We start from the raw sequence: 20002 nt of genomic DNA, 5'->3' as shown, positions 1-20002 counted from the left end.
AGAGAATTATGGAAAAGATAAGGGTTCCAAGTGATCAGGCATTGGATGACTCCTTGCTGGTCCAGGCTCAGAAACTGTGGGGCATACTTTGCTTTCTTTTGATTTTTTTTCCCTTTGGAGTAATACAGAAACCCAGTTAGCATCTCCCAATGCAGGGTTTGGGTGGGTACCTTGCCTCATTGACCAATAGGTGCATCGTCTTTCTGTACGACCATCATTGCTCCGGTTAAAATTTTAAAAGCTGCAGTAACTCAACATGTAGTGAGGTTTCAGGTTTCAGTTAATGACAAGATAATGTCTTGAATGTGCAGGAAAACAGGGAAGTAAATTTTCAAACCTTGGTCAAGGTGAAGATATACCATGACCTCGAAGTGGACAGTACTTGGGGTGGTGGGGGAGAAGCCCAGCCTGGAACTCAGAGAAGGAAGAGGAGAGTAGTTGTAGGAGATAAGATTGCAGAGTTGAGCATCGTGTGTTGGTGGGAGCACGAAGTGTATAGGATCTGCTACGGTCTTTGGCTTCTATACTGAGTGAGATGGGGAAGCATTGGAGACTTCTGAACTGGAGTGATATGATCTGACTTAAACATTTTATTTTTTATTATTTTATTATTTTTTATTTTATTTATTTAGTTTTTTGAGACGGAGACTTGCTCTGTCACCCATGCTGGAGTGCAGTGGCGCAATCTCGACTTACTACAACCTCTGCCTCCCGAGTTCAAGCGATTCTCCTGCCTCAGCCTCCCAAGTAGCTGGGGTTACAGGCGCCCGCTACCACGCCCAGCTATTTTTTGTATTTTTAGTAGAAACAAGGTTTCATCATATTGACCAGGCTGGTCTTGAATTCCTGACCTCAGGTGATTCGCCCACTTCAGCCTCCCAAAGTGCTGGGATTGCAGGAGTGAGCCACTGCACCCGGCCCCGGCCCAGACTTCTTAAACATGATCTATAGCGGCCACGCTGAGAGTAGACTTGGAGAGGCAAGGGTAGAAGCGGAGATGTAGGGTAGAATACTGACTTCTAGTACCGGCTCTGCTGTGAATGTTCTTTGTGCCTGTAAGCCAGTCATTTCACCACAGGAACCGCAATTTTTACCTGTAAAATGAGAGGATCATTAATATCTGAGGTTCCTTTCATTTCTACCTTTCAGTGAGTCAATACTTGGAAGAATATTGCAAATTTTTTCTATTAAACATAAGCATTTTTACACATGGTGTTTCCAAAATTTATACCTTCTTTCTCATAGTTTTAAAGTGCAAATTTTGAAACTCAGTACATTAGCAACATAGGATATTTCATGGGTTCTGGTGAAAGGTTGTAGATTACAGGAAAATATCAATTGTGGTAATGTAATGAAGAAGGCTCACTCTACGCCAGTTGTAATTGCTAATTCATGAAAATGGTAACCACAATTAAAGACTGTTTGAATGATACACACACACACACACACACACGTGTTCCTCCTAGGAAATACACATTTAAAGGGGTAAAGGGAGGAAAATATGATTTTTTTAAAGCATAACTATACTTGGGTTTACCATATAAAAGGTCAAAATCCAGGTATCTTGAAGTCAGAGAGGATTAAAATGATAATGGAATATAAAAACATAGACCTCTAATAAGGGGATATGGAAAGCTTGTTGTAGGGAATTTCTAACTTTTTAAATTGTAAAATAATTTACCTTACTAATAAAGTACCTGTAATTCATTCTCAAAAGTAGAATAATCCCAAATATCCATAATGGGTTTCTTTGCTGTAGATGAGCAAATAACCTCATCTAACAAATCATTCTTTCAGGCTGTATGTTAAGCTGGCAAAGAACTGTCCCCTTTCCTACCTGCATCTGAATCTACAGAAGTTAATTTTGTTGTGGATAGAGTAAATTAGATGTGAAAAATTGAAAAGGGAAAGAGGTTAATGCTTGATCATTTTACTTGCACATGTAAGGATTGCAGGGCTCTGTTTCCTTGAGAGAATTCCCATGATGCCAATTAACCTAACTTATTCCAAAACAATTCTCTGTTTGGAAAGAATAATTTTCATTGTGGGTGTTCCTTGAAATTGTATGCCTCATCCCCTGTTATTACTGAGATGTGTGCTGTGCAATTGAAAGTACCAGCCTCGTCTCCATACACTGTATAGATTAGAGCTATATCCCACACACAGTGTCAAATAATGTTTTAATTTTGTCCAAGGAACACATATTTTAACTTCTAGCAATTTTTTAAAAATGTGCGAAGGCCATCTCTGCCTAATATTAAACCCAGTATCTTATGTCAAAAAATAGAAGCAGGAGACTTGTTTTAATCAGGAAATAGCTTTTCTTGTCATTTATTTTTTAAGTGAACTTCCTTGGTTGGGTTTAAATGGCATCTTCATTTTTTCAAATAGTATAATGCATTTTTCCTCCACTGTGGGAATAAACTGAACTAGAAAAGTATGAAAAGGATATGACTAACTTTTGGTAAATGTATTATCCTTTTTTTTAGACTGCGTTCTCTATTTGGATTGCTGGAGTAAAAAAAATGAATAAATCAATTAACCAATATGCATTCTGAAATTTAATTTGGTGAATAGAATATATATGCTTTTCATCAGGTACACATCTTTTTAAGTCTGAAACCACCACACACAAAGAATTTAATTCTGACAGACATTTGTTCTCAGCATAAATACTTTAGGGCCAATAGTTGTCCCCACTTAATCATGCTTCTTAAAAGTGAATTCCACAAGACTTGAGGCCCCAAATGACCCCTGGTAAGGTGAGTTGTCAGTAAATTACTTTTATGATGTGCCCTAGGGAAGTAGATCTGCTAGAAACTTGGTAGGGAACTGGCCCCCTTTGCCTGTAGGGGGATGACCTTTAACTTCATCTAACCTTTGTGTTTCTAATTCTAAATTTCAGGGAGGCAGTTAGTCACATTGTTGGATATCATTATAAAAGAGTCTCTCCTGTACTCAGAAGACAGTGTTAACCACAAATTTGTTGTTTAACCTCTAAATGGAGCATCCTATAAGCATTTTATTTCTATACTTTAATTTTAAATACCATTTAATGAATTGAAGTAGAAAAGAGTTCCAAATGGATTCATAGTTAAATTATGACTGCCTTAGATGAAATTTAGGAAACACTGCAGAACATTTAATCTCTCTAATTTTGCTAATTTGAACTTACTATGGGACTTGAAAATGCATAAGAACAGTTAGAGATGAATGAAGATAGTACATCAGAATACAATTAATTTTTCACAAAATATTTAGTTATTGAAGACAAATCTTGCTAATTTTGTTGTCTTCATGATGAGAAAGTTTTTATGGTGTTTTTTGGGAATAATAAATACATTGAAATTATCAAACATAGGAATTTAGATTCAGTTTTGGATTAAAAAATATTATTTGGCTATATTAAACTGAAATCATTGGGAAATAATTTTTGTTCACAGGACATAAAATACAAAGAGATTATTAATTTCTCAGTAGTTTTGGCTGACATTTGATAGGGCAGTATTTTTAATTCTTTCCTAAACAAAAATAGTTCGTGGCTCAGTTTTTTAATCTATAATTGTACTATTTGATTAAAAAATATTTACATATGTATATATACATATATGTGTATATATATGCATAAAACACTGTATTGTTCAATGAAATATTACTAAAAATAATAAGCTTTTCTAAAAAATTACACACCTAATTTTTAACCAGAGAATGTTTAGGTATATGAGTACATAGACTAAATGTAGAATATTTCCATAATCTCTTTGGTTTATATTTCATTTTATAGCATAAGCAAAGCCAGGCAGTCTAAACGTTGCATTTGATATCAATCCTTTGGAGGAGATCAACAAAAGCAGTCATAGGAGCCATTAGTATAACTTCAGTAATTTTTCAGTGGGGAAAGAAGGAGATCATCAAAATTCTTTCCCATAAACCAAAGATTCTGGCTCAAGAGTGTATGTAAACAAGATGTATGTTTTAAATACAGCTTAAACGCCACCCAGGAGAGAAATTCAATGGTGAAAGAGTTGTCAACAGACTGAGGGCAATCTTTAAATGATGGGGAAAATATTAAATTAATGACACTAATGTTGGGAATACACAGTCATGTGCTTCCAAGAAATTCAGCACAAAATGTCCCCTTTTCCCCCATCCTAAATTGTTTATGTTTGGATCCAGAGAGATAGTAAGCAAAAGATTTTACTTGAGAACATGTCAACCAAACTCAGAATTTTGAAACATATTTGAAAATAAAGTTAGAATAAAATGTTATTTTAATCCTGCCGAAAGCATTTGTTCATCATCATGTACATTTCTACTTAGATATGGTTAGGAGCAGGGTTTTTTAAGTTTTTGCTTGTGTGTTTGTTTTTGTTTTGTCAAAAATTTTGCATGAAAGTAAATTTATGGTTGTAACCATTATAGCATGTCCCACATTATCATTCTCTGGAGACTTGCTATTCAGTTTCCATTCAGCCTGGACCAAAAGACACACTCATAATATGTTCTATGTAATGAACAGGGCCCATCTCTGGAGTCATCTCTGAAGCCCAACCCAAAACACAGGACCTAGAATGTGGAAGGTAGTTTCCCCACAGGAATATCAGTGTGCTTTGATCAGAGGAAGGTAAATGGGTGGTGGTCAGGAAAAGCAACAAGGATATGAAGAACTCAAATATCATGAGGGAGAGGAAATAGAAGCAGAGAAACTACAAATGACCTGATGTACGCCTTAAGGAAAGTATAATCAAAGTCTTGGAGATGCCAGAGGAAAGAACAGGTGAACAGGTAACTCCATCCTTCTGAGGATGTCTGTGTCTCACATAGGAATGACTCTTAAAGGATATGGGCATTGCCTTTCATGCAAGAAACATGATTAAGAGATTGAGATGAGGCTAAACATGTAAACTGAGACCAGAGAGGGTACCTATAAAGCATCTTCTATGTTCAGCTAGGGACTCTGTGTCTCTTCTGTGGTAGACAGCAAGGGAAGTTATGGCCAGCCTCCCAGTGATGTGTTAGGTCTCTGTGCGACCAGTTGGCTTAAGACTAATGGTACCTTAGCTACTGTGACTGCCATTCTTACCCTTGTACAGGATTTGGGAGCTTCTCCCTGTTTGGGGGACAAGACGACTTAAAAACTGAGTCTCAAAGGAATTGAAAAGTGAATGCAAGGGAGAAGACTTTAGGAAAAACAGAAACTCAATTCAGATGCACTTCGTCAAAAACCAAAACAATTTTACTTTCCCCTGTGTTGGCTTCATTTTTTCATAGGCTTTCTCTTCGTGGCACAGTTTGTAGCAGCTCTAGGCTTACATCCTACCATCTTAGCAAATCCAGGAGAAGGAGGGCTGCTTTTCCCTGAGTCTCAACAGCAGTCTCATAACAGATGCCACTGGCTTGGACCCCACACCCATCCTGGGGCCACTCATGGTCCCAGAACTTCTCTGGAGCCAAGGACAGAGTCCAAAGCACTCAGCCACAAGTGTGGAAAGGGTACCACCCCCAGGGGAAATCGAGGTGTTGTTAGTAGTAGAGAAAGGAGTGGACCCTGGGCAGCAACAACAGACATTCACTGCTTACAGAACAAATAAGACCACTCAGAGCCGGAATCCAGACTGTTCATATTCAATCCTGCCCGACTTTCTCCCTGTGCTTCTTAGTACTGGGCTTTCCTCTGTTAGGGACATTTAAGGTTTATAAAGCAACCCAACTAAGGCTTTCACTTGGTAGAGTGTGCCTAATTAGGCGATATTTTCTTACTGTTCATATAATATTTGTTTCTTGCTTACTTATATCTACTTACTTTTATAAGACATGTAGACCCAGAGAGGTACCCACATTTGAGGTAGCAATGAAATATGTCCGGGAAGCCTTACTGGAAAGCCAGAAGCAATGGAGTCAAAAAGACTGACTTAGTAACTTCTAAGTTGCAGAAAATGGCTCATCTCCCAAAAAAGGAGTAGATGAATCCTTGTAGGAAACACACCTATACAATCTATAGTCCCATCCTTACTTTAAAAGGCTTTTGCAAAATTTCTATTTGATTTCTGTCCATTAATCATAGTTATTAGAGAATCACTGTAATTTGCATTGAAATCTATAAGAATAACAGAAGTATATCATGAACTGCCTCCAAAATGCTTATATAGAGATTATGAAACATCTACTGATGAGGTTTTGTACTTTGGTAACATAATTCTGAAATATTTTGTACCCTACGGCTCTAAAGTTCACATTTTCTTTCCAGTGATGTTGAGCTCCATTATGTGCAATTTAATTAACTTTTGTAGACAAGTATGACTTTTTCATTATTATTATACTTTAAGTTCTGGGATGCATGTGCAGAACATGCAGGTTTGTTACATAGGTATACATGTGCCATGGTGGTTTACTGCACCTATCAACCCGTCATCTACAACAGGTATTTCTCCTAATGCTGTCTCTCCCCTAGCCCCCCATCCTCCTGACAGGCCTCGGTTTGTGATGTTCCCCTCCCTGTGTGCAGGTGTTCTCATTGTTCAGCTCCCACTTATGAGTGAGTAAATGCAGTGTTTGGTTTTCTGTTCCTGTGTTAGTTTGCTGAGAATGATGGTTTCCAGCTTCATCCGTGTCCCTGCAAAGGACATGAACTCATCCTTTTTTATGGCTACATAGTATTCCATGGTGTATATATGTCACATTTTCTTTATCCAGTCTATCACTGATGGGCATTTGGGTTGGTTCTTTGCTATTGTGAACAGTGCTGCAACAAACATATGTGTGCATGTGTCTTTATAGTAGCCTGATTTATAATCCTTTGGGTATATACCCAGTAATGGGATTGCTGGGTCAAATGGTATTTCTGGTTCTAGATCCTTGAGGAATCGCCACATTGTCTTCCACAATGGTTGAACTAATTTACACTCTCACCAACAGTGTAAGAGTATTCCTATTTCTCCACATCCTCTCCAGCATCTGTTGTTTCCTGACTTTTTAATGATCTCTTTTCTAACTGGCATGAGATGGTATCTCATTGTGGTTTTGATTTGCATTCCTGTAATGAACAGTGATCGTTAGGTTTTTTTTTTTTCTATGTTTGTTAGCCGCATAAATGTCTTCTTTTGAGAAGTGTCTGTTCATATCATTTGCCCACTTTTTGACAGGGCTGTTTTTCTCTTGTAAATTTGTTTAAGTTCTTTGTAGATTCTGGATATTAGCCCTTTGTCAGATGGAGAGATTGCAGAAATTTTCTCCCATTCTGTAGGTTGCCTGTTCTCTCTGATGATAGTTTCTTTTGCTGTGCAGAAGTTCTTTAGTTTAATTAGATCCCATTTGTCGATTTGGGCTTTTTTTGCCATTGCTTTTGGTGTTTCAGTCATGAGATCTTTGCCCATGCCTATGTCCTGAGTGGTATTGCCTAGGTTTTCTCTAGGGTTTTTATGGTTTTAGGTGTTATGTTTAAGTTTTTAATCCATCTTGAGTTAATTTTTGTATAAAGTGTAAGGAAGGAGTCCAGTTTCAGTTTTCTGTATATGGCTAGCCAGTTTTCCCAACTCCATTTATTAATTAGGGAGTCCTTTCCCCAATTTGTTTTTGTCAGGTTTGTCAAAGATCAGATGGTTGTAGATGTGTGACGTTATTTCTGAGGCCTCTGTTCTGTTCTCTATGACATATTTTAATTTGTCTTTAGTCATAATAGCATGATTAACATGCTGTAGACTACTTAAAATGTAATATTATCAGTATTTCTTTATACTTTGAAATATGCAGGACATTTCTGAACATTCTCATGAATCTATTAATGTGTCTTTGCTATTTAATATGCATCTTAAAATCCGTTCCTGTTTATTCACTTAAATGAAAACAAGAGAAAGTTTAAAAAGCACAAATCCTGACTCTGTTGGAGAATGTGTGTGCTTTTATCTCTAGCAATTTGGAAAGACTTTAAATTAGTCATTTGTTTTCTCATTTACAGTCTTTGTTACATTTGAACATGTTCATGAAATTAATGCTAACTGTATACAATAAGCATTCAAAATAAAAAGTCAGTTTCTTTTTAATAAAAAAACTTGTTTATGTCTTATATGTCTGAGTTTTAAGTAGGAGTAGTTTTATGTAATTATATGACACGATTTTAGTTTTTTCTGACTAAAAACATGCTTATGTGCTCACTGTGCTTTACTAAAAAAACTTCTTGTTTCCTATTGTCTGCCATATCCATTCTAAAATCAATGTTTAATTTACTTATATAGAAAGTTTAAATAACATTTCTGCTTTATTTCGCCACTTTAACCCCTTGTCATGCTGTTCATTCTGTCATTCATTCAAATGATGGGAAGACATTTTTCTTTAAGACAAGCTTTCTACCCGTGGCACAACCCGTAGAGGATTGTTACCAGAAGACCGTTACAAAGCTACTTTCTGTTTGATCAAAAAACGGACAGATTTGTGGAAATCAGTTCAGAATAATAATCTATTTTCCAAGATCTCTATGTAGGGACTTAGCAAATGTCTTCCTTGTACTTTGTAGATCTGCAGAAATAATATGGTTCAGCTCTACATCAGAGCTATGACTATATGTTTGCCATTCATTGATGGATTCATTCATTCATTGAGAGAATGATTATTGGACTTCTTCTAAATGAAACAGAAGAACTAGAAAAAAATCCAGAAATTCTATTTTTGCATGTTGATGAATTACAATAAACCAATCGTAAACATTCAGGTAGAGATTTATAGTATTAGAAAGAGAGAAAGATAGAAGGAATGAGGGCTTTTGGACTTGTGTCCAGGATTGCTGTCTAAGCAGGTTCAAATGTCTTCCCACTTACTTGTTTTCTGTCAAGTTATTGATGCAGTCTCATTGTTCCCAATATTGACCCGCAAATACTAAAATGCAGAAAATTTCTATTTATCTCTGCCAAGGAATATGAACTTCTCATTAACCGAATATTTTGATTGACTAATAATTTAAAAGATGCATGGTAAAAATGACCAATTTTCAAAGAATGTACATAAAGGTATCATGAAAAATGTGAAAACAGCTTATTCTTATATGTAAAATATGAAATACTGTAGTATTCAGGTCATCTTTACAAATATATCAGGTTTACCACCTTTCACTTTCTTTATGTGAAACCCACTGAGACTAGATAGGTATTAGAATTCAGGGACTTTCAGATGTATATTAAGCAATATGGTTCATATATTATACATTAATAATCTAACTGCAGAAAAACATCTGAATATAGAAAGACTATGAATTGTTTCACAACCTTTCTGGTCTAGTTTTGCTGGAAAATAAATATGCACTAGACTTATAAAAAAGCTTTTGCTTTTGCTCTTCAGAGTTTTTTGGACTTCAAAAGTCTATCAGATTACAAAGTTTTTTTTTTTTTTTCTTTTTTGAGACAGAGTCTCGCTCCATCACCCAGGCTGGAATGCAGTGGCGTAATTTCGGCTCACTGCTCCACCTCCTGGGTCAAGCAATTCTCCTGCCTCAGCTTCCTGAGTACCTGGGACTACAGGTGCAGGACACCACACCCAGCTAATTTTTGTATTTTTAATAAAGCTGGGGTTTCATCTTGTTGGCCAGGATGGTCTTGATCTCCTGACCTCGTGATCCGCCCGCCTCAGCCTCCCAATGTGCTGGGATTACAGGCAGGAGCCACTGCATCCGGCCCCCAGATTGTAGACTTCTTTTCTTACAGCAGCATGCTTTAGCATCTCATTTATCTGGCAATTAGATTTCAATCGGGAAGGCAAAATGAAGCAAAACTGGCTTCTGAGCATCAAAGAAAATAGCTGTGGGTCACGTGCTTTAGTTATAAAATTATAAAACTTTTGGAATTGGAAGGAACGTTTGGAATCATGCCACCTAGCTCTTTCATTCTACAGTTGAGGAAACTAAAGAATGGGGAGACAAAATTGTTAGTTTGAGGTTGGCTAGCCAAACAGAGCCATACTCATGTTGAATTATTTGTAAAATTAATCTTATTGGTTAACAAGGCTAATGTTTTGCTGTAAGCTTTCCCAGAACGTTCGTGTTTCTGAGTGATAGTGATTAGAACAGCAGATTAGAAATATGGGGGACATAGAAGGCACTCTAGAGACTAATTTACCGAGAAGTGGAACTGAGAAGCAGAGAAGGAAGCAGCAGATTTGCAGGACAGCAAAAACTTCTCAACCTACTCTGAAAGTTAGACAGCACGAGTAATAGATTGCTTTAGGGATAACAATGCCTACTGGTTGTTCAGGTGCTCTTAACCAAAGGAAATGCAGTGTTTTCCCATGAAAACAAAGTGAAGGGCCACATGGCACCACGTTTTGACAAACCCATTCACCCTGGGTTAGATTTATTTCTTTCAAAACACCACCAAATATCAAAGTAAAAGAAGAATATTTCAGGGGACTGGAATATATGGGAAATCTCTATTTCTGTTCAATTTTCCTGTAAACTTGAAATTTTCCTAAAAATAAATCTATTAAAACAGACAGAAAGAGAGAGAGAGAGAGATTGCATTCGCTTCTCATTGATATTTCAATTAATGGAATTTCTTAACAGACACTTTTGGGAAGAGAGACTGAAACAGCAGCATTACTGCTATTGACTATTAGTTATTTTTAAGAAAACGCCATCTCTATGTGTGAAACAAAATACAGATGAGACCATTTTCTAAAAGGTTGACACTAAGACTCTAAGAACAAGTTAAAACTGTATTTACATAGGCAAGGATGTGTAAAATATATTTTTCAAAGATCATTGGCCAAACTTTTATTAGCTTAATCTCTGTTAAAGTGCAAATATTACTGAGAAAGCTGACTGTTATCCTTACCAGTCTTTTTAGTTTAATGAGAGCAAATTCCAGTTCTTGTCTCAAATGCAGATTCTGATAAAATAAAACTTGGATATATCTGGATTTAGAGAGGAAGAAAAAGATTTAAGCAAAGAGAGAAAGAAAGGCAAAACCTGAGAGGATTTGGACACTGAAAACAAGTCTCTGGTTTTATAATCTTGCCCACATTAAAGTAGTAACTTCTAGAATAAAGATCCATTGTCAGGTCATAGGATTTTATGTTCTTGTCCAGTAATTTCCAAACATTATTAGTTTGCTTAGATTGTTGATATGTAATTAATAATTAATGTTTCTTGTTTTCTATCTAAAATAAAGAAGCTTGGATCAGATTGAACAGGCATAAAATATCTTCTTAATCTCAGTCCTCCCTTGGGATAAACACAGAGCTAAGCTATTCACTTTAGTCTTCATTTTTAAATAAGAAATAAAGAATAAGTTGGTATTTTATGAGGAGTTTCTGAATATAAAAGTTGAGCTATAGTTAAAAAAAATTGTGGCTAATTACAACATTTCCTTTTGTTTTAGTAATGTTAAGGAGTTAACAAAAGACCACTGTGTTTACAATAGTTGGTTCTTGGAAATTAAATTTAAGATAAAAGTCAAATAATGTAAATTTAATTGAATTTAAAACATGATAAATTATTGTATACCAACTGCTTCCACATATGTGGATATTATTTAGCTTTTGGGCCAGAGTAAAGTGTACTTAAGACATACTATATGGTAATGACTTAGATTCAGGCTTGACAATCTACGGATTGAATCTGGCCCATAGCCTGTTTTTGTAAATAAAGTTTTACTGGAACACAGCCACATCATTTGTTTATGTATTCTCTGTGGCTACTTTGTGCTACAACAGCAAGGTTTGAGTAGTTGCCAGAGAGGTTCCATGGCCCACAAAGCCTTACATATTTACTATTATATCTGGCTCTTTAATAAAAACATTTGTTGACCCGAGATTTGGATGGTCAATTAGTGATTCTCAGCACACTCCTCCCTGAGTTATGTTGCCTTACATCTTTGAAGACCTCCTATAGTCTCAGCTACTTGGGAGGCTGAGGCAGGAGAATTGCTTGAACCCAGGAGGCAGAGGTTGCAGTGAGCTGAGATTGCACCACTGCACTCTAGCCTGGGCGAAAGAATAAGACTCCGTCTAAAAAAAAAAGCAAGAAGAAAGAAAGAATTAGTCCAGTCACAGTGACACACGCCTATAATCCCAGCACTTTGTGAGGCCAAGGTGGGCGTATCACCTGAGGTCAGGAGTTTGAGACCAGCCTGGTCAACATAGCAAAACCCATCTCTACTAAAAATACAGAAAAAGAAAAGAAAAGAAAAGAAAATCTTTGAAGACACTAGAATATCATTTGTACAAGGATATTTTAACAAAATTAAGGATATTCTAAAAAGTTTAGCATATTTCTCTAGATACAGATTATAGTCACATTTGAGATTATAGTTTATATTTCCTAGGGCTTTGAATTTTTTAGGACATCATTAAGGAACCATTTTTTATTTCCATATACCAGACTAGTGAAAAGAAAGTGGCATTGTTGCTTCTGATTGCATTCTGTAACTTTCAACTCTAAATGACTTGTGTAGGATTTCCACCAGTAATTGGTTTGCCTGGGTCTTGTATACATATTTCACATCCTAACTTCATTATCTTGGCCCCCTGCATATGCTGCTACTCTCTACCATTATCAATGCAACAATTTCCATGTACTGTATAACTGCAACCTTTTGCACTATACAAGATAGCCCAAGAACACTCTTCATGAGTTGCATCCTAACTGTAGCACTACCCACCTTACACTGACATTCCCTGTCCATGTGGGCCGTAATGTCCTGGAGAAGAGGGATCGTACCAATATCATCTTCCTGCATGTCAGCCTTGGGCACTGTTTGCTATACAAAACTGAAATTTTTATCTACAAGTGTACTTTTAGAATGTTCTCCTCTGTTCAAGCTCAATAGTTGAAGTATATATTAAAGTAAGAGTGTCCATTTAATTTGTCACCAAATTGGGATGATTTTGAGAGTTAAAGAAGAATGTCTGAATAGTTGTACTAGGACATAGACCAGAACTATGTTCAGAAAACCAGGACATACAGTCACCTTAATATTTGGAGACTTTTAAATTACAAAATTTCCTTAACTATACCATGTCTGATATTAAATACTTGCACATCATAAAGCAGACATTAAAATGACCTTTATAATAGCAACAAATGATCAAAAACAAAAACATTTGAAAAATTGTGGAATTTCAGTTAACTTGGACTTAGTATCTTGTGCCTGATAGAAGCAACATGATGGCCAAGCCTCCTTTTCTTGCTCTTCTATTTTCATAGGACCTTCTCATCCTTTTCATTATCAAGAAAATCAGGTGGCTGTCACTATAGACAACTACCAATAAAAGAAAACAAAATAGAAGAAGGTGGCTCATCTAGGATTGTGTCAGGATTAGGAAATAATGTCTTGCACCAGCTATCTTGTTCCATTTCTTTCCTTTTAAATTACTGCTCCTTTTATTCAAAAGCATAATCAGGCATGCATTGATCTTACAATAAGCTTTACTTATAGTAAAACTGAAGCACATTTTAAATTATGCAGTTCACTATATTAAGCCAGGACTTTCCAGTCCACCCAAAGTTTCCAGTAAAGTTCTGTTTGACCTTTGTATAAAGACCACCTTTACTAGGTGACTTATTTTTGCTGCCCTCCTGGGTGGTCGAATGAGGCAAATTTCCCTGTTGAACAACATACAACCTTCTTTTTTGCCAACTGAACATTACACTGGGATGTGGCTTGGAGGCACAGTTTCTCAATACTATAAACAACTGCTTTCTTGGAACAGCTTGCTGCTGAAGCATAAAGAGAGGTTACTCTTGGTTTAGCCTTGAGTAGCATATGAATTGGTTAAGGAAGTAAGTGTGGCTCACCCACCAAATTACAGTGGCCATAATATAATTAAGTTCGGTATCCTCCCTAGAGGGTCTAAGAAGTATTATTATGACACCAAACTTAAAGAAGAGGGATTTTTTTTTTAAGAGCCAGGAAACTTCTGAGAAGCAGTCTTTGGGGGAAATGCTGCAAAGATTTTTAAAAATCAGTAGAAATACCTAAAAGTTGTTCAAGAAAAAAGGCTGGTTAAAATACAGTAGTTAGTTATCTATGATCCTGAGGACTATTAAATCAGTGTCTCTCACAAAAATAGGATGCCTTTGGATTAAAGATGTTATTGAAATTGGGATGGAGAAGAAAAGGGAAGATTAAAGATATATTCATAATATTAATAGTAAAACAAAGGAAAATAGGAAATGTTACTCAAAAAAATTATGGGAAAGGCAATTGCTCTCTGCTTATCCAATTTGTAATTAAAATGCAAAATTTCTAATAACAACTTAGACTTTTAAGTTAAAGACTTAATTTAGACTATTAAAAGATTATTAAAGACCTGTGTGTCTCTGAGTAGAAAAAAGGAGAAAAGAGAATGAGAATGTACAGCCATTTGCTGGCTCAGCATAAGGCCACAGCTTTCTTAGCAATGCAGCTTGTACAGTTGTCAGAACTTTCTGGTAGAATCCTAGTCCGGATGCAACAGTCACAGAGACAAATATGAAAACAGAAACATGTGTGAAAACTTAAACACATAAAAAGAAAGATGCTTAGCCTCTATTTCTTTCCAAATAATTGCTGTTCAAAGCATTGCTCTTTATCTCTTGGGCCCCATGATGGAGTGGCTTAAAATAAATCATCAAGCCTTCAGGGCAAGGGGGATTTATTTTTTTGGTCATATACCACTGCTTTGTCACTCTATGTAATTGTTGTATTCAGCCAGTCTGCTTGTTATTGGTCACAGCTTCATAATGTCACAAATAATCCTGCATATGTTTATCTGTTGAAGTGTCAGTCATCCATGCAATAAATCCTATGACAACCTAATAATATTCTCTTCCTGTGTTTTGTGCAGAAGCTACATTGCAGTAAGCATGGCTTTCACATAAGTAGAGAGTTTTGGAGTAAAGGAGTGACTCAGGGCAAAGTGTGATTCCACAGACAAATCAAAGGGCTGAATGCAGTATCTGGCAAATCCATCTTTAATGCAGCCATTCCTCTACATGGCCTTAGTTTAGAGTCTACATTAATGCATTAATTCTAGGCTAGTACAGAGCTTAATGAGGCATCCCTGCTTAATTTCTACTAACTTCACAGAGGATATTTTTGTCTCCTGCAAGTAGGAATCAAGAAAGTTTATTAGATGTGCTCGTAGTGTAGTGAGCCTTATGTGTGAAAAGGAAAGCCAATGCCTTTGAATTCTTTCATTCTGTGTGGAGTTGCCCTAAATTAAACTGATGCTTCAGTGTCTTCATCCCTTACACAATCAGTTGCATCACTCCTGCACCACAAAGCCATAAAACTCACTTGGTCTAGTGAGTGTTTTACATGTTTCAGGTGCCTAATAACTTTTGGCAACTTTTTTTTTTTTTTTTGCTATTGGCCTATAGGTCATCTCAGCATTATCAAAGCTAAGTTTGACAACTTACATTCTATTTGCATGTAGCTTTTAACTTGTTAGGAATGGGAATCCACCTTTTTGAAGTTCCACTGTGTTACAGTGTCTTTACAAGATCCAGTCTTGTAATCTAGGTATGATTATCCCTTTTTACAGATAAGGAAACTCATGTTCAGAAAGTTAAGTAATCTTCTCAATGATATATATCTAGCAACTGGTAGAACCAGGATTCAAATTTTATGTCCAATAATTGTGGACAAAATCCGTCTAACAACCATCCAAAACCCAGCCTATGAAAGCATTTAAAGAAATTTTGCTCCAGAATCAGCACTGATTTTCAACTCTGCTGTCTTCTGTGAACACTGCATAATAAACTAACACCAAGTCAAATACAGACCATGTTCCTGTCCAAGTCAGCCTTGGTTCCCAAGCACGAGTCACTTTCAGAATAGCTTGTTGTTGAAGCAGGGAAAAAAAAAAAAAAAAAAAGGTTGTGCTTGATTTGGCCTTGAGTAGCAACGTGAATTGTAAAGGAAGTTAAGTGCAGCTTGCTAGAAGAGCCCCACTGGCGCTGGTCGACAGAGTGTCCATCTATAGAATTAATTGGAGAGTCTTTTTTTTGACGTTCCAGGCAGCCAACGAGTGAAAATGCATAATTTATGCAAGTGTTGGGGAAAAGGCTCACCTGTGCCAAGATAAGATTTTCCCATCTTGGATGAGTGGGAAGTTTAATTTTTCTGCAAAAATAAATTGGAAGTCTAAGTATTAGAACTTACAGGGAAGAGTTATGCTTTCTAATGTATTTAAATAAATGTGAGGTTCTTATGGTCCCTTTCCCAGTCCATTTTATCCTTTAAAAGACACAAGTCACAGGGAGCATGTTAAATGTCAAAGAAACTATGTAAACTGGTAGATGTTAATTAACTCTGCCAGACAAAACAGTTGCAGGATTGGATAAATGAGGAAATGCATCATCTAAGAAGTTACATGCAAGAATGGAAGGGATGAGAAGTCATTCTCATACACACAAAACTTCTCAATTCTCCTGTGTCTGGATGAAGGCCATAGATATTTTATGAATTTAAGGTGGGAGCACCAAAAATATCATTGGAGTGCTTATTTCTTCAAGCTTGCTCTGTTGTAAATGTCATCTAGGGATGATGCCATACCAGTAGGAAGATATCATTTAGAGCTTGTTCTAGACACTGAAACCATTTCAGTGACAGGTAAATACCTTCCCAAGGGTTTGGATTGCAAAAAGAAAAAAAAATCTTTCTATCAATTGCTGGATTAAGTCACACAATTGTTTCAATCTATAGTGATTAAACTATACCTGCACACATGTGATTTACAAGACAGTTTGATTTCAGAAAACTTTTATTAATGTATTTGATTTCACTCAGAGTGTGTTCTTTATAACAAACAGGAAACCTCACTAACTATAATCCAAAGTGTGAGCAATGGAAAGGCACATAGATGATGTCGTGCATTATAAATATTTTTTGTACTTGCTAGTTTATTTCTAAGGAAATTATGAAAATGACATCATAATGATGACTGACTTTTATTAGTGTTTTTGCTCTGAAGATCTAGACAAGTAGTTACAAAGAAAAACAAATTGTCTAGTGTTACCGCTTAATAATTTGCCTGATGTTTTCTAGTGACATTAATCTTGGGAAGTGATTCCAGGACTACTATGCTACCATGAGTTCTCTTTTATACATTTATCATCAAAAACAACATGGTGGTAAAGTACAACATTTTTTAAAACTCAAAACAGGAAATAATTACTTTTGATTTTTGCCTAGAGTACTGCTTGGATTAGTCTACAACTTGAAAAACAATTTTAGACCAACATTTTATAGACCATTATTTGTTACTATCAGAGGAAGGTTTAACATAACTGTTTATTATATATTTTAGCAAGATGCTTCTTTTTTCTACTACTATCAAATAGAAATTGTTGACATTCTGTTTCTAACTGAAGCCTTACTCTAATATCTTTTCTAGGTAAATTATTTTATTTTATTTTACTATTTTTTTGAGACGGAGTCTCACTCTGTCGCCCAGGCTGGAGTGCAATGGCACGATCTCAGCTCACCACAACCTCCGCCTCCTGGCTTCAAGCAATTCTCCTGCCTCAGCCTCCCAAGTAGCTGGGATTACAGGCATGCACCATCATGCCTGGCTAATTTTTGTATTTTTATAGAGACAGGGTTTCACTATGTTGGCCAAGCTGGTCTCGAACTCCTGATCTCACGTGATCCATCCACCTTGGCCTCCCAAAGTGCTGGGATTACAGGCGGGTAAACCATTTTAAATGACTTGTTAGATAATCATATGTTTTGAAAGAGAAGATAATTGTGTAAAGATAGATGAAATTCACGAAATTGAGGTGTAAGTCTTAGAGTCTACTATTAACCCACACAATGAATATTTGAATACCTAGAGGTGTCAGTCATTGGGCTAGGTGCTAAGGTGCAATCAAAGAATAATAAAACTTGATTTCCATCTAAGATTTCTGTATGGGGTAGGGAGACTGGTAGGTATAATCAACACAAAGTGATATGATGGTAGTATGGTGTCCTAGCAACACCCAGAAACTATTAGGACGAAAAGAAAAAGACATGCTTGCTACACTCTGGAGTCAAGGAAGACTTCGCAGAAGTGCTGGAGCTGGTCTTAAACGATCAACAAGTTATTCCATAGAAACTAGATGGGAATGATCTTCAAAGCCAAGGGAACAAACAAATGCAAATGCATCAGGATATGAAAGCCAAGAGAGCATCAGAGTTGACCGTAGCTGGAAAGACACGAACATGAGATGGAATGACAGAGCGGAGACTGGAAAGAGAGGTTAAGGCCATATTGTCAAGTGTCTCATAGCCCCTGATAAATTATTTGGGCCTACTTTATAGGTGATAAGAGTCAAAAAGTTTTGCTTTGTTGTTATTTTGAAGAGGCAAAGTAAAATGACCAGATTTGTTTGTTACAAATCTATGTGAAGAATGGGCCAGTGTGTTATTAGCATGGCCAACAAAAACAAAAAACTCTCACAGTCAAAGAAGAAAAATGAACTGTTCTTTACACTGTCCGTGATATTTTTTAACCTCCATTTAGATTTATATCAAGAAATTCAAAGAAAACAGCTTTATCTGTGTTTTAACCAGCTCAGCAGCAGTGGATGCCAAAGTCACTCCAGCATTAATAAGGGCAGTTCTACCTTAGGCCATATTCCTACTTCAAGACTGTTTTGGAATGATGGGTAATATTGCACAAAATAATATTTCATTGTATATTGAGGGGCTCCCAGACAATCTTACATGTATCTCCAATATCTACCATTTATTAAACTTCCTTTATCATCTTCATAGTGATAAAATATAGATCACCAGATATCTGGATTTCTAATATCAACATCAATATGGCCTTACATTTTGCTTATAAGTATAAAAAATTTCAAGGTTTATTATATCATGCTTACTAATTTTGACAGGTAGTTTCACATTTGAGCCCCTGATTCCTGCTGTCTAGGCTTACATGTGTGACATAAAGACAATATGTTTGCATCTGGCAATATTTAAGAAAGAGAAGAGTAAGGCAATTGATTGATATTGCTGACATTTGTGTCCATAATTAGGCTGATGGATTGCTGTTTCAGGAGTTTTGCTTTTTTAATCATTTGATGATTCTTGAAATATCTATGTAGTTTTTGCTAATGTGCTTATATTTCTATTTTCTTTTTTAATTATCACACATAATACATATAAATACAAACAGTGTCTCTGTTTATACACTTAAATAAGTCTATGTATAGGATTTTTTTATATAAGGAAGGAGATGCCTTTTTAAATTAATTTTTAAATTTGATTTCAAATAACTCCAGCCACCCAGTAACACATGCAGCTTTACTGCAAAAGCTGCACGTGAGAAGTCTAAGTACCATCAGCAATGCCTCCTCCAAAGCCCTCACTCTAAAGTCACTTGTCACACATTCTACCAAATAAGGGAGAAAAACCCAAATACTATATCCTATTATAGTTTTCCACCTGAGACTATCAAAATAGAAAAAAAAAGAATTTTTCCTAATGGAAAAAGTCTAAGTGCTCACATAGAATCATTGAATTATCATTTTTGCTAGAGTTGACCTTATGCATTTCAAGGGTGGCACTGTCATGTACAGGAACAGGACACTCATTGCTCCTCCCACCCATCCCCACCATGATGAAGAAAAGAGCTGATTAGTGAACAACTAATAAATATGTGCCATCTGGGTACTAGTAACTTTAAATTTTTATTTAACGTATTTTTCATTTTTTAAGAAAGTACCTTGTGAGTTAGAAGTTTTCATGCCTTTACAATAGAAAAAAACTGAAGCTCAGGGGTGTTAAATTATTTCCCCAAAGTCAAACAGCCTGGAAGTCACATAAGCAAAGATTCAAACCCAACTGTCATGTAATAGAGCCCACATTCTCTCCACCATATTTATGTGTGCCCTCAGATATGTAAAATTCTCCACAACCAGCAAGAATAGGAGCACACATATTTTTGTACTTTTCTCTTCCATTTCTCTTTTCCCAAAGAATCACACTCATTACAGATAAAGTATCTCTCTGGGAGGTGCTGTTCTTTCTTTACCTGGAACTTTCTT

General features: G+C 36.2%; 1 protein-coding gene across 1 annotated transcript in view; it reads left to right on the top strand.

Moving 5' to 3' along the window:
- HHIP (hedgehog interacting protein) overlaps window positions 1-20002 on the top strand; it is a 93387-nt gene that overhangs the window by 27069 nt on the left and 46316 nt on the right. The window lies entirely within an intron of this gene.

This window comes from Colobus angolensis, unplaced genomic scaffold, assembly GCF_000951035.1.
Source record: "Colobus angolensis palliatus isolate OR3802 unplaced genomic scaffold, Cang.pa_1.0 Scaffold111, whole genome shotgun sequence".
Taxonomy (NCBI): Eukaryota; Metazoa; Chordata; class Mammalia; order Primates; family Cercopithecidae; genus Colobus; species Colobus angolensis.
The sequence above is the reverse complement of the archived record's forward strand: the minus strand, read 5'-3'. Positions and strand labels throughout refer to the sequence as shown.